Source organism: Podarcis pityusensis, assembly GCF_964106645.2.
Source record: "Podarcis pityusensis genome assembly, chromosome: Z".
Lineage (NCBI taxonomy): Eukaryota > Metazoa > Chordata > Lepidosauria > Squamata > Lacertidae > Podarcis > Podarcis pityusensis.
Window position 1 is genome coordinate 12,501,098 of NC_138044.1, and position 9,987 is coordinate 12,511,084.

A 9,987-nucleotide genomic window follows, 5' to 3' on the forward strand; every position below is an offset into this window, starting at 1 on the left:
AGGGGGATATTCCAACATTTGCAGGCAAGGAGTGAGAAGCCATCCTCTGTTAGCGACACTTGTCAGCCTTAAATCTTTAAAAGGAGGGGGGCCATGAAGGATTGAGGGGTCCCCTACCAACATCTGACAGTTGCAAACAGGTACATCTGTTTGACTGTAGCTGGAAGAATTATCTCCAGAGGAAGAGGAAGAGGGAGATTAAGTATTACTGGTGTGGTTGTTTATCTTTTATCTTATTTACTATAGTGCCACTGGTGTGCATTTGCCCTTGACGCAATAGCATCTGCATATCTGCATTGGAATTGTTTTTAGATGTTTTCACGTGTTTAAATTGTTTTATTGTTTATTTGTTTGCCACCCTGGGCTCCTTTGGGGGGAAGGGTGGGATACATCTACCGCTACTACTGGAACTACTACAAATAACAGTCATTATATTGCTGCTGCTGTTGTTGTTGCTAAGAGTCTTAAGTGTATGTCTATTCAATTTGCTATGTGGTCACAACTGTCCCTGTTGAATCTACACTGAAATTGAACTTACAGGCTAAATTCAGACAAGGGATGATCTCTGCCTTCTAGGAACTTACAGTCTAAGGGTCAAACTACATGCTGTGTTAGGCACACTGTATTTTGTTTTATTATTTGTTAGAATGCCACTAGTGTACATTGAGCTTTACACATCAGCATGAACAGTCTTGTGCTCATTCAGATTGCTATTTAATCACTCGCCCAAGGGAACTTACAATCTAAACTGAGACGGGGGGCGGGCGGTCCCCTGTCTTAAAGCAAGTTACTGTCCAAATTGAGATAGGTGCTGGGGGAGCCTCACAGCCTTCCATAACTGCTTACACCCAGTCTTCAGAACAGTGACGATTGTGGTCAATGGACGACACTCAGGAAAATTTACAGCATGCTTTCCTTGTTCAGATCTGCATAGGGAGAGCAAGTAGTTATAACTGTTTCCATATATATCCTGCCCATCTTCCATATTTTTGCAAGGTAGATCAGAGCATGCTATGGATTTTAAGAAGCTGAGGTTGAGAGGCACCTACCCCAACAAACTCCTCAGGATCATGCCCGCTCAGTTGCCTCAGAGCCTTCTGCAGACGCAGAAGGAACTGCGGGTTTGCAACATCAGCCACTGTGATTGGCAGGCAGTATCAAGGCTTGGAACTGACCCAGCTTGATATAAACAAGGTGCCTTTCAGCTGTTGTTTGACTACAACTCCCATCATCCAATCCCATGTTGGCTGGGACTGGTGGGAAATGTAGTCAAACAACATCTGGAACATAGCACCTTGGATTTTCCTGGAATAAGACCTACTGCACTTGGGGGTTCTTGTTTCTGCTCCAGAACAAGAGACTCTGGAGCACACATATCCTGGGTTTAGATTTGGGCACATCCTCCCCTTGATCTGGTTCCATCAGCCTGGGTCTCAGGCCTTGTCACAATCTCCTGGTGGGTGGTAAGCTGAAAGTGGGATTCCCCATATCCACATCCAAATCCTACCCACTGCAAATCCCCTGTGTATGCTAAGAATGGGAGGCATCTGAGGGAGATCAAGGTGGATCAGAATAATAAACAACAGAGGCCTTGCCTCCCTGCCAAGCTTTAAGAAGCCTCTTCAGCTGGGTGCTCAACACTCCTCTACCCCTCATGCTGAAAAGATGTTTCTCCTGAACGTCCCTGCTCCATCTTTCTTTGTTTTGTTTAATGATTCCTGACATCTCGTCACCATATTGTAAAGTTCCTCCTCAGCAAAGGAGGAACAGATTGTCTCCCTGACAGCAAAGGGGGGAACGGGGGGGGGGGTAGAGAGGAGAGATGGAGATGGAGAGAAGCTATAGCATCTCCTAAAAGTATGCCTCTCTGTTTTCTGTCAGCTCCAGAGAAATTGTTTTCAACTTCCCTTTGCAAGAGATGAGGGCCTTTGTGGAGCAAACGCACCAGGATTTCCACAGCGTTCTTTTCTTTGACCCAAGTAACCACCGTTCAACCTCGAATCTCCACACCTCTTACAGAAAATAGGAATCTGCCTTATAGAGAGTCAGACCACTGATCCATCTAGGGTAGCAACCAAGTCAACTTGTTTCTTGGGCATTCATCCTGATTTTTGTACACACAGAGCTTGTGAGGCAGTTATACAACAGCCATTGTCTATTGAGTATTTGCTCTGATATACTTGCTGGAAGGTTATACGATGCCACAAAGAGCAATTGTTGTCCCACACAACTTGAATTCGCCAGAATGTATTTGAACCCCACCTCACAAACTACCAAGCAGTCTAGTTCCATATTGAGCTTTGTGATGTTCATAGGTGATTCATAGGTGGAAACTTTTGAACTTCCTGCCTGTTGACACCAGGTAGGTGCCTTCACTGTTCCTTTCTTTTGGCACCTGCTATAAACATTTCTGTTTAGGCAAATCAATCAGGATATGTAGAATGTTGACCTATGTTTTGATTTGTTCTTTCACTTATCGCTGATTTTAGGTGTGTTTTAAATATGTGTTTTTAACAGGGTTCTCCCCCCCCCCCCGACAAGTTTGCTGTTTTATTGTCATTGCAAACCACTTTGAGGTTGTTAGGTTGTTTTGTTTTATTTTGTTTCTTTACAATCAAGCGGTATATAAATTTTATTAAATACAATAAAGAAATAAATACTGTCCACACAGATCAGCAGCATCTCTCCAGGGTTTCAGGCAGCGGACATTCCCAGCCCTATCTAGAGCTGTTGAGATTTGAAGCTAGGACCTCCTGTGTCCACAATGCAGATGAAAAAAGGCTTCACGGTTACATAGTACGTACATGCATACATAAGCATAGTAATTCTAGGTAAAGTTTGCTTAGATCATCCCCTAAATGTCCTTATGTTTTGTTTGAGTTTCTGCCCTACAGATGCAAGTTTTGGAAAGGGTTCGGCGTTCTTGGAGGGAGAAGCCGATTTGCCCGAGCTGCTGGGCTAATATGCCTTTGTTCTGAAATCGGGCCAGAGAGGGACTCTGCTTTCCATACTTAGCTCGCCACCTCGAGGTCGTGGGAGGAAAAAGCAGCCAGAAATCCACCCACCTTCTGTGGAGCCCTGTGGAGTTGACGTTTTTTAGAATCGGAGGATTGACTTGGGCACTTATTGCCCTTTACTCCAAGGATGGGGGATAAATTCACTTTGCATTTAAAGACCAAACTCCTAAAGTTGCAGCTTCAAAAATGTGTTGTCATAAATGGGAATACAACTACCCTTTAAAAGTGGCAGTTCTCCAGATTTTGCACTGCAGTTCTCCAATCAAGTCATGGGTATAAAGATGCAAATCCTAGTGTAAAGTATGCATACGAATGCATTATTAGTGAAAATAACAAATGCATTATATTAGGGGGAAATTATTTGCACAAAATGTGTGCCTTAGGCAAAATTGCATACAAAAATGTGTCTAATAGGAAACATTCACACTTAAATTCTGACAAATTTTCTTGAGGATTTTAAAAAAAACAACAGCAACACACACCTCAAATTGCTGTAGAAATATGGAATGGAAAAATAAAAATGTAGTGAAGTGAAACTGACCAATTTGTCCATCGATTGTAGGGAGTCAGAAATGCTTGCAGATAGATTGGGGTATATGCTATTCTCTGAATTATTATCTGTTATTTGTTTTGCTATGCATTTTAGATAATACAAAATGAATGAAAATTATATCAAGAGGCACAGAAACTCTTGCTGATCTACTGAAAGCTACCCAGAGGTTGAGCAAGAGATCCTGATCTTCCTCCTCCTCACCAGCCCAATTAAGTAATTCTTCCCACTTCTCTTGCAACCAATCCGTCTCCTCTTGGATGGCCTTGCTCCCAACCATGACCTGCCTTGCGTGGACTGTCAGCTGGAACAACAGACTCTTTCTCTCCGCAACTCAGGGTGAGTAGCAGCTGTTTTCCATACCAACTGTGGACATCAGATGTTGGGTCCCTCGGGCTATAGGGTGACCTGGTTGCAGATGGAAAGGAAAAGAGCAAGATCTGTTGGAAGGGCTGCCGAAACTCTCTTAAGATGGCAGCATCTGTCTCCCTCGTATAAGCCAGTAAATATACAAAACGTGGAGGTGGGAGGTGGAAGGGTCTTCACAGTGTGAAACAAGACACTCACTTGTCTGAATTGGAAAAGGAGCTTTCCTGGTTATAGGGGAAAACATGAAATAGGGGGTGGAGCTTTTTCGGCCCGAGGGCTGCATTCCCTCCAATCATCTGGGGGCCACATGCCTGTGGTAGGTGGGGCCAGCCAGAGGCAAAAGTGGGCAAAGGAATGAATGTGATACTTACTTTTGTATGGCAAGCTATGGTCTTCCTAATCCTCTTTTAAAGCCATCTGAGCCATCCATCACTATACCTTTTGGGAGTGAGTTCCACAGTTCAACCATTAATAACATAATTAGAGCCTGCTGGATCAGGCCGATGGCCCATCTAGTAGAGCATCCTATTCTCACAGTGGCCAACTAAATGCCTGCGGGAAGCCTGCAAACAGGATCTGAGCACAAGAGTAACTCTCCCCTCCTGTAGCTTCAAATAAGTGTTATTCAGAAGCATTACTGCCCATGGGCATAGCTAATTGGGGGCAGGAAGGGGCAACTGCCCCCCATCAATAAAAATACATAGCAAACTGAGGTTCTGACCCCCTAACAAAAGACCTACCCCCCCCCAGCAAAACTCCTGGCTACACCCATTTTACTGCCTCCAACTGTGGTGGCAGGGTGCAGTCATTTTGGCTAGTAACCATTGACCATCTATTAGATTCATGGCTATGCTGTTCCTCCATGGGTGGAGGTAGTATGTCTCTGAATTTCAGTTGCTGGGAACCTCAAGTGGGGAGAGTGCTGCTGTGCCCAGGTCTTGCTTGTGGGCTTCTCATACACATCTGACTGCCCCCTGTGATGGACCACAAGATGGACCACTGGCCTGATTGAGCTGGGCTCTTATTATGTCCTTAGATTCTTTTGTTCACCTCCAGTGAGCCAATGAGAAGTGTTCTCACCCTTTGTGCTGACTGGAACCAATCAGAGCTAAAGGAGGTGAGTCAGCCACGGAGGATTGGCTCCTAGGGTCACTCTGGAGAAGGTGTTCAGGAAGAACACCAAGAAGTTGTTGTTCTGTCTCCTCCAAAGCTAAGCATTCAGGAATCCAATCAACTCTCAGCTTATGCAAGGTTTACATTCTGGGGGTAGTGCATATCCAGAATCACATAGAGTCAAAACACACTCTCCCTGCATCTCCAAATACTCTTCCAAGGTGAGTGCAATGGCCGGTAGGATTGCCAACATTTCTCTCCCTAGGACCCTGCTCTGCATTACTGAAGAGAACTGGAGGCTAAGAACAACAGAAGAAGAACTTCTGTTTCTTACAGGCCCCCATTTTTCTTATTTGGCAGAGAGCCTTCAAAATTCTAAACGGGCTGGACCAGGGTGAAGTGACTGTTTTGCCTGGTTCTTAAATCCTCACACAACCTAACAGCCTGCTTTTTGACTCTAGCCGGTCCTGGAGAAAGCAGCAGGAGGAAAGGAAAGAGAGAGTGGGATAAGGGGCAATACTTACAGGGTACTATTACAACCACACACACAAACAAAGCTCCCTATGCTGTTCAGAGCCGTAATTGGATTAGATCTTTATTAGTTTGTCCCTTTTGGAGGGAGTAGTTGTTGGGGGTTTGTTTTTAAACCAAACCTGGGGGGCTACATAGTGCTAATCAGGAAGGGCAGGAGTTGCCTTCTGCTACCCAGCAGGGAAGGAGCCCATTTCAATTGAGAGATTTAACTTTTACTGGCAGATAATAATGTTTCACAACGAGAAGAACAGGGAGGGAAACTGTCAGCGTGTCAAGCACGGAAGGCTACCTTCCAGTGTGTGTGTGTGTGTGTGTGTGTGTGTGTGTGTGTGTGTGTTTAATGTGTTTCATCCAGGAACGACTGATCAATTTTTTTTATTTTAAAAATGCATGGCAGTAATTTCTCCTGCTCTGACTTCTGTCTTTGCCTTGGATCTGGTTGGTGGCATGTGAACCTCCCTCCAGCTCTCTATGACAATTCAAGGAGAGTTTTCAGGACTTGAGTTGCCGGATCGAAGCACTTTGCAAGACAACATCTGTTGTTGTTTAGTCGTGTCCGACTCTTCGTGACCCCATGGACCAGAACACACCAGGCCCTCCTATCTTCCACTGCCTCCCACAGTTTGGTCAAACTCATGCTGGTAGCTTCTGAAAGACCTCAAGGAGCAGAATTGGAGTGTATAGATGTGTGTGTGTGAACCTGTGAAGTTCACTTTTTGTACCATAGGCTACTTTATACAGATACTGACACACCCATCTCCATCCAGACAAACAAGAGGCATTATCAGAGCTCAAGGACACATTCCAGCCAGGTAAACACACTGAAGGAAGGTGCAAAGCAGGCCTAGTGAGGGGCGTAGCCTAGGGAGAGGGTGTGTGGCCTGAAGAGAGTTCTGAGGGCCAGACAGGGAGACCTGGAGGGCCACATTTGGCCCCTGTGCCTGAAGCTCCCTCTCCCTGCCTTAACGTATTTCCATTTAGGCTGCCTGGCCCTCTGCTATTGACTTCAAGATTATATCTTAGCTCTGACTGTTCCACATGGCAGCAGCAAAATATATCAGTTCATGGCCAGAGCCCATCTCTGAAAAGGAGACAGCAATTATACAAGTCTTAAGCACCCAGAGTGTCAGCGAGCCTTCTCTATCCTGGTGCCCTCTTGCTGCCTTGGACTACAACTCCCATCAACCCTGGCCAGCAGCTGATAGGAGTTGTAGTCCAAATAAGCTGGAGGGCAGCAAGTTGGAAAAAGTTTATGAAATCCTAGCAAATAAGACAGGGTTGCCTATGGCATTAATTTTTGTGGTCCTTCCCCAAGCCCAGGAGTAAAGTAATGGCACTTCACAGCCTCTGGAGGGTTAGAGTGTGGTACAGTGGTTAGAGTGTTGGACTAAGTGAAATATACTCAGAGTCGAGAGTGGATTTCATTCTCTTTATTCAGCTCATAGTGGTGAGGAGGAATGAAAGTTCCCCCAGAATGTCTGCTTTATATACATTATTTACACAATGGGCCCCATGTGATTGGCTAATCCTGTAGGCGAATCATGTTGCGGATTCACTTCCACCTGGAGCTGGATTGGGTGGCTCCTGTGGACCAATCAGACTGCCGCATTCTGAATCCTATTGTTCTAGGACCAATCAGACTGCTGCACTCTGAATCCTATTGTTCTAGGACCAATCAGACTGCTGCCTTTTGGATCCTATTCAGCTCAGTACATAACACTAAGTAAGACCTGGGAGACAAATCCCAACTCAGCCATGAAGCTTACTGGGTAACCTCAAGCTAGTCACTCACTCTCACCTTAGCCTACTTCACAGGGTTATTGTGAGGATAAATCTGGGGAGAAAGAGAAAACATTGTACACCACCTGGAGCTCCTTAGAGGAAAGCTGGAGTATTAATGTAAAAATATATAAAATAAACAATGAAAGACCTCTGACCTACCCCACAACACACTCACCATTGCCAGATCTGTGTCTTTTCCCAGCACATGCAGACTAATCTGCTGATCTATAGCAAGCGTTTAAGGGAAGTGCTTGACGTTTTAATGCCTATTTAAAAGGGAACATTAGATTCTAAACCCAGATTTACATGGAAATATGTAAATACACGCACGCGCACACACACACACACACACACACACACACATGCACACACACGCTTAAGAACTCAAGGGACCTACTTTTCCTGGAGAATGTATACAGACACTATTCTAGCATTTTCAAACAGAATTAGAGTTGAAATACTTCTTGTATATTCATGTTGAGCTAATGCATAAAGATGTAAAAACAGCCCCAGGCGTTTATGTAGATGATGTGGGAATTGCATCCGCCAAATTGTGCATCTCTTAGAAAGGGAAATTTGGGAGTTTGCAAAAGAACATACCCTCCAACATTCTTCGGCTGAAAATGAAGACGCGTGTCTTTAGGTGTGCGCTGCCATGTAAGTCAGCTGGCTGCCTCCCCTGCTGCCCCAGCCCAGCAGCTACTCTCTCCCTTACCTCTTCCCCTCACTGCCTCCACCTGTGCTGCACCTCATGCTGCCATCACAGCAGCAGCGGCTTTGGCGGCAGCAGAGAGGGGCTGGCAAGAGCGTTGTGTGCATCTGCCACCTCTGCTCCAGGGGGAACTGCCTCCCCTGCGCACAAGGGTCCTGCTTCATGAGGGTTCCACTCTAAGTGCAAGCACTGGCTGTAACTCTGGCTGCAAACACCAGCTCCTCCCCTCCTCCCTCTGCTTGGCAGCAGCAGCGCTAGAACACTGAAACAGGACATTCTGGGATCAAATCAGAAGCCTGGATGGACTCTGTCATTTCAGGATGTGCTGGGGAAATCGTGTGTGTGTGTGTGTGTGTGTGTGTGTGTGTGAAAGATAGAGATGTGACAGTGACATTGTGAAACTTTACAGTGAGTCAGCAAGTCTGGCACACCCAAAGTACCATAGCTTGGTGGTGCTTAGCATGCAGAGTGTCCCAGGTCCAGCCCCTGGCATCTGGAAGCAGGCCCTGTGAAGGCCACTCTCTCAAACTGCTTATGTAAGGAAAAGGTAAAGGGACCCCTGACTGTTAGGTCCAGTTGTGGCCGACTCTGGGGTTGCGGCGTTCATCTCGCTTTATTGGCCGAGGGAGCCGGCGTACAGCTTCCGGGTCATGTGGCCAGCATGACTAAGCCGCTTCTGGCGAACCAGAGCAGTGCACGGAAACGCCGTTTACCTTCCCACCGGAGCAATACCTATTTATCTACTTGCACTTTGACGTGCTTTGGAACTGCTAGGTGGGCAGGAGCTGGGACCAAGCAACGGGAGCTCACCCCGTCACGGCGATTCAAACCGCTGACCTTCTGATCGGCAAGCCCTGTGGTTTAGACCACAGTGCCACTCGCATAGCATTCACTTAAAGAACATTTAAATCACTCCTTTCCCCACCCCACCTCCAAAGAATCTTGGGCACTGCAATTTACCCCGTGCTGAGCTGCAGTTCTCAGCATCCTTAACCCGCTCCAGTACCCAGGGTTATTTGAGAGAGATAAACCTGAATGCTGGATTAGTCAGCAAGAGGCAGAGGTGGCCACCAACCTAAAGGTCCAGTCGTGGCCAACTCTGGGGTTGCAGCGCTCATCTCGCTTTACTGGCCAAGGGAGCCGGCGTACAGCTTCCGGGTCATGTGGCCAGCATGACTAAGCCTATTCTGGCGAACCAGAGCAGCGCACGGAAATGCCGTTTACCTTCCCACTGGAGCGGTACCTATTTATCTACTTGCACTTTGACATGCTTTCGAACTGCTAGGTTGGTGAACCACCAACCTTCTGATCGGCAAGTCCTAGGCTCTGTGGTTTAACCCACAATGCCACCCATGTCCCTGGCCACCAACCTAGATGGCTTTGAAAGAGGATTAGACAGATTTATGGAGGAGAGGGCTATGGAGTTGGAGGCAGGAATGCTTCCAGTTGCTGGAAACCACAGGAGGGGAGAGCGCTCTTGTGCTCGGGTCCTGCTTGTGTGTTTCCTACAGGCATCTGGTTGGTCACAGTGAGAATGGGGTGCTGGACTAGATGGGACATTGGCCTGATCCAGCAGTGCTCTTCTTATGTTCACATGTGGTTAAATTATATTTTATTTTATGTAGTTTCCATGCTTTGGGATGAGACTAGTAAAAGAGCCCTGGATCTGAAAAAGTGGGAGCGTTTGCATAATGCGTAACTTACAAACAGCCTGAGCATAATGCGTAACTTACAAACAGCCTGAGTACGGCTCATAATGTGGGACTGGTGAGCACAACATCACCTGTGAGCATGGCTGAAAAATCTGCTTAACACCCTGGAGAGCTGCTACCAGTCAGTGTAAACAATACAGAACTAGCCGGACCAATGGACTGATTTAGTAGAAGGCTGTTCCCTGTGTTCCTACCCTC

The 9,987-nt window shown here is 46.4% G+C and overlaps 1 long non-coding RNA gene across 2 annotated transcripts; it reads right to left on the reverse strand.

The window, feature by feature from the left end:
• Positions 1 to 2,617: 2,617 nt before the first annotated feature.
• LOC308467933 lies at positions 2,618 to 4,949 on the reverse strand. 2 transcript variants are annotated; one of them, XR_013981378.1, is made up of 3 exons: positions 4,308 to 4,949; positions 3,772 to 3,975; positions 2,618 to 2,753 (listed from the first exon to the last, which is right to left on the reverse strand). It is a non-coding gene; the product is annotated as an uncharacterized lncRNA (long non-coding RNA). The 2 variants fall into 2 exon arrangements; XR_013981379.1 differs by having other exon boundaries at positions 3,731 to 3,975.
• Between the last annotated feature and the right edge of the window lie 5,038 nt (positions 4,950 to 9,987).